Source organism: Heptranchias perlo, chromosome 21 (assembly GCF_035084215.1).
Source record: "Heptranchias perlo isolate sHepPer1 chromosome 21, sHepPer1.hap1, whole genome shotgun sequence".
Lineage (NCBI taxonomy): Eukaryota > Metazoa > Chordata > Chondrichthyes > Hexanchiformes > Hexanchidae > Heptranchias > Heptranchias perlo.
In genome coordinates this window covers 38293615-38299383 of record NC_090345.1, presented here as the reverse complement: position 1 = coordinate 38299383, position 5769 = coordinate 38293615, and positions in this window count along the sequence as shown.

Here is a 5769-nt window from a genome sequence, read left to right as displayed (position 1 = left end):
TGTATTCGACTCAGTTTTTACTGAACCAGACTGAGGGGAAAGAATCCGGATCGTCAACATCAAGGCAGCATTTGACCGAGTGTGGCACCAAAGAGCCCTAGTAAAATTGAAGTCATTGGGAATCAGGGGGAAAACTCTTCAGTGGCTGGAGTCATACCTAGCACAAAGGAAGATGGTAGTGCTTGTTGGAGGCCAATCATCTCAGCCCCAGGACTTTGCTGCAGGAGTTCCTCAGGGCAGTGTCCTCGGCCCAACCATCTTCAGCTGCTTCATCAATGACCTTCCCTCCATCATAAGATCAGAAATGGGGATGTTCACTGATGATTGCACAGTGTTCAGTTCCATTCGCAACCCCTCAGATAATGAAGCAGTCCGAGCCCGCATGCAGCAAGACCTGGACAACATCCAGGCTTGGGCTCATAAGTGGCAAGTAACATTCGCGCCAGATAAGTGCCAGGCAATGACCATCTCCAACAAGAGAGAGTCTAACCACCTCCCCTTGACATTCAACGGCATTACCCCCGCCAAATCCCCCACCATCAACATCCTGGGGGTCGCCATTGACCAGAAACTTAACTGGACCAGCCATATAAATACCGTGGCTACGAGAGCAGGTCAGAGGCTGGGTATTCTGCGGCGAGTGACTCACCTCCTGACTCCCCAAAGCCTTTCCACCATCTACAAGGCACAAGTCAGCAGTGTGATGGAATACTCTCCACTTGCTTGGATGAGTGCAGCTCCAACAACACTCAAGAAGCTCGACACCATCCGAGATAAAGCAGCCCGCTTGATTGGCACCCCATCCACCACCCTAAACATTCACTCCCTTCACCACCGGAGCACTGTGCCTGCAGTGTGTACCATCCACAGGATGCACTGCAGCAACTCGCCAAGGCTTCTTCGACAGCACCTCCCAAACCTGCGACCTCTATCATCTAGAAGGACAAGAGCAGCAGGCACATGGGAACAACACCACCTGCACGTTCCCCTCCAAGTCACACACCATCCCGACTTGGAAATATATCGCCGTTCCTTCATCGTCGCTGGGTCAAAATCCTGGAACTCCCTTCCTAACAGCACTGTGGGAGAACCGTCACCACACGGACTGCAGCGGTTCAAGAAGGCGGCTCACCACCACCTTCTCAAGGGCAATTAGGGATGGGCACACATCCCATGTACGAATAAAAAAAAATATCGAATTAGACTTCCATTTTTACACCATTCCTGATTTTCCTTTCCATTGAAATTAAATAAATTCTAATTGCCCCATTTTATCCCATCTCCCATAGTTAGAATTACCCATTGTGAGTTTATATGTGTTCCAACTTTTATAAAAGAAAAATCCAGACAGCAGTGGTGAGTCGCACGTTAATTGATTGAGGTGCACTGTCAGTTTGTGAAGTTCAAAGTAAGTTCTTTGAACCATTTTTAAAACAGTTTAGTGACTAATTGCACCATTGTCCTTTATTAATGAAAGGCGTTTCTGTAGAAGTGTGAACCTTGTGTGAGCCATCACTGTTGTTCAGGTTGTTTCAATATATTTTGAATGTTTATGATTTCATATCCTGTTTTAGATGGGTTGATAATATGATACGATTTGCTGTGGATGGAAATTTGTAAATATCTGAGAGGAGCCAAACGTGTGTGCCTGCCACTTGACTCTGTGTGAAAATTCCTCATTAACATTCGACAGTATTTCTTCTAACATTGTATTTAATTGTAGAGTTCTATTAGAAGGGGTTACACCAATGTTACCATCAAAAATAGGATGGTTTCAAACTTGTCTGGCAACCTTAATTTCTCCTCCCCTTCTTCCTCAAGAAAGTACAAATAGAGGAACATAAGGAAACCCTTTATCCAAATTTCTATGACCAATCCAAAATATGGGTCTGATTACATAAATCCAATTACATAAATCTGACACTACACATAAAAATGAGATAAACTGTTAAGATTCACAATGTTTGAATCATGACTGTTTTCCATATTGCCCTGATATTTACAGGGAGGCGGGGAGGGAGTGGGGGTGCAGGTGTCGCAACTTGGAAACCTGGAATGACGGGTTTCCTGGAGGCCCTGCTGAATTGCCAGAATGCTTGCTAGATAGTGTTCTCACCAACTAAGTTGGCCAAAAACACAGACAATATCACGGACAGAAGTGCTTAGAAAGTATTTTACAAAACCTGGACCGTATCGTCATCTGGCCCTTTAAATGACCACTTCTGCACCTTACAGCTGCCTAGCAATCCTGATTGGCCCTTGTACATGGGATTCTTTTTATGAATGAACACAGATCTGGCGTAAAGGCTCGGGAATAGCAGGTAGTCTAGATGAGGTCAACACCCTCATTAAAATATTGAAATGAAGCTCCTGCTTTTTTCTGGTGGGAGATTTCTGTGTCGTTCCACATGCCTGCCAGAAATAAAAGAACTTACATTGCCACAGTGCCTTTCACAACCTCAGGGCGTCCCAAAGCCGATGAAATACTTTTGAAGTGTAGTCACTGTTGTAATGTAGGAAACATGGCAGACAATTTGCACACAGCAAGATCTCACAAACAGCAATGATGTAATGACCAGGTAACCTGTTGTAGTGGTGTTGGTAGAGGGATAAATATTGGCCAGGACAGCAGGGTGAACTCCCCTGCTCTTGTTTGAAATAGTGCCATGGGATCTTTTACGTCCACTGATCAGCAGACAGGGCCTCGGTTTAATGTCTCATCCAAAAGATGGTACCTCTGACAGTCTGGTGCTCCCTCAGTACTGCACTGAAGCATCAGCCTAGTCTTTGTGCTCAAGTTTCTGGAGTGGGACTTGAACTCACAACCTTCTGACTCAGAGGTGAGAGTGCTACCGCTAAAACATGCACATGATGCGTCTCACGGGTGGAGATTGCGTCCAACTGATCACCACCCATATTCCCATTCCATTATGTCCCTACTATGTGCACTTATGGGGTATAACAAAGCCTAAAATTGGGGCTCATGCATCAATACAGTTGTGGAACTAGGATGCTGTCCTCACTGACTCATGGGGCCTGATGGTGCTGTATTTGCTTCGAGGTCACGGGAAATACATGACAATTAGTAATGGTGGCAGCTAATGTGTTAAAGCAGAATATGGATCTGATTACAAAACTCCAATTACATACATCTGACGCAATGAGATAAATTGTTAAGATTCACAATGTTTGAATCATTACCGTTTTACATATTGGCCCCGATATTTACGGAGAGGCGGGGAGGGGAGTTGTAGCAGCTGGGAAACCTGGAATTACGTGCTTCCCGGAGGCTGTGCTGAATTTAATGACAGGACCTGATTTAAATTTTTGGACTCTGTTTCCTGGCCGCAGCCAGATTGAGAGGACGGCTGTCGGAATGGGAAGGCCTGTGGCACCAGGCTGCAGTGGGGTAGCGGTGAGGAGATGGGGAGGAAGAGACCGTCGGTTGGTGAGACATCGAAGGGTGGCCCAGAGAGATCGGTCTGGGGCCGTAGTGGTGGGTCAAAGGTCGGTGAGATCCCACAGCTTTCCCTTGATTTTAACTCCCGTGTTTTGGAGAGCATGGCGAACGTCCACCATGGACAAGTCCTCATAAATATTGAAATGTCACCCGACGTAATTTTGAGGAACTTTTGAGGCCCTCATTCCCCATCTCTCCACACGAGCCCCCATTCCCTAGTCTCCCTCTCCCACCAATCCTCCATTCCCCCGTCTCCCATCAATCTCCCTAATCCCCCATTCCCCGCCCCTCCACCGCACCCCCCTCCACCAACACCTCCCTCCCCCCTCTGTGATTTTAACTCCTGGGTTTTGGGAGTGCAAAGGCTTTTTCATATTGCAACTAACTTCCAGTTGCAAAATATCAGATACAGTCAGTTTCACTTTCCAGTTTCACCTTCAAGCAGCAATGATCCAAATGTCATAAAAATTCCCGGGAAACGAAACTCAGCAACTGTGTTTCAGTTGAGCACATCACTCCTTACACCTACTTAAGTTTTAGCAGCACCCTTCGTTCCGTTTCAATCCACATCCTCACCTCTCCCTTCCTCCATCCACCACTGCCACTCACTCCAATCCTCATTTAATCTGACACCACCTCAGTTTGCTCCCCCGATTCTCAGCACACGTCCTCAAATGGCACCATCAACACATTCCTCAAATGCATGCCAGTGCCACTCGTGATGCATCTGCCTGATTCCCACCCTCACCGAATGCACGGCATCCATTGGATTCACACATGCCTTACAGACACTCATAGGCCTGCCGTGCCACCCTTGCAGGTGAAGAGAGCACAGAATACAAGGGAGCGGGTGAGGACCTGAGGCGGAACCCCACAGATCGTGGAGCTCACCACAGCGGGAGAGGAGACATTGGAGATAAGCAGCATCTCTGCCTCCCTCAGTAGGAATGAGCTCTGGAGTAGGCGAGATTGGTAGTGCATTGCTGCAGGGTGACAGAATTAATCTCTCAGACCCACATCTCCTACAAGACAAATTCATCTTGAGTTGACTTCAGCGCTTGATCAAATATCACCTTAATCATGGGCATTTCAACATTTGTACAGTTCCATGATTAAATCATATACGTCTCTTCTCTCCTCCAGGCCCATCATGGGAAGAACAGGAGCACCTGCCCATTGATGATGAGATTCCTCAGAGGAGCTCATTCCTACTGAGGATGCACTGTCACAGGATACATGAGTAACAGGCACCAGTGCAGATTTGAGCACTTCAATGGGTCCTCTTAGAGAGTTAGTTGAGATGTGGGTTGAATTGCACGTCACAAGTGAGCACGCGCAGAGTGTGCTTGTAGGGACAGCTGTGGAGAGTCTGCATCGGAGAGCGTGGTCCTCTCCAAACTCTGCTGATCTGTGAACAAGTTTGGCAGGGTACTCATCTGACTTAACTTATTTAACAAACACTGTTAATACTTTAATTCTAAGCAACCTTGTGTTTGTACATGCATGAATATTCGTGAGTACAGTCCCCACCACTTATAGTGGGCGTGTTTGTGCGAATGCGATTTGCCAAATATACATGATGGCCGGAATAACATCTGAAGAAAGTTTATTTTCTCTCTCTCTCCCTGTAATGAGCTACCTGTAGCTCTCCAATTTGCCTCTTCAATGGAAATGGTTAAGTTCCACCAGGTGACTAATGGCTAAAGGATATAAAAATAGATTGACATTGTTACAAATAATAAAGTTTTACAGTTGTCGATACAGATTTTCCAACCAGAAATGTTAATTTGCTGTAATATCAGAGACTGAGTGTTAAAATAACCAATAAAAAGAAACTGTAGCTACAATCTTATTTGTGATGTGGAGATGCCGGTGATGGACTGGGGTTGACAATTGTAAACAATTTTACAACACCAAGTTATAGTCCAGCAATTTTATTTTAAATTCACAAGCTTTCGGAGACTTCCTCCTTCCTCAGGTAAATGTTACATTTACCTGAGGAAGGAGGAAGTCTCCGAAAGCTTGTGAATTTAAAATAAAATTGTTGGACTATAACTTGGTGTTGTAAAATTGTTTACAATCTTATTTGTGTCATTGATCTGTGCTAATGCTGACAGTAAGTGCTGTTCATAGTCCAACCTTTGAGATGGTGAACTGTATCAGCTCTGTAAGGAACATTCAGACCAGCCTTTAACACTGGCAGTAAACTTAACAGCTGTTGTTTGTGGAGTGAAACATGGCACTTGCAGTGCTAGCTGTAGTCATAACGCTGTTAGAGAAAGGTTAGAAAGGAATGGTTGGGAAGGTCC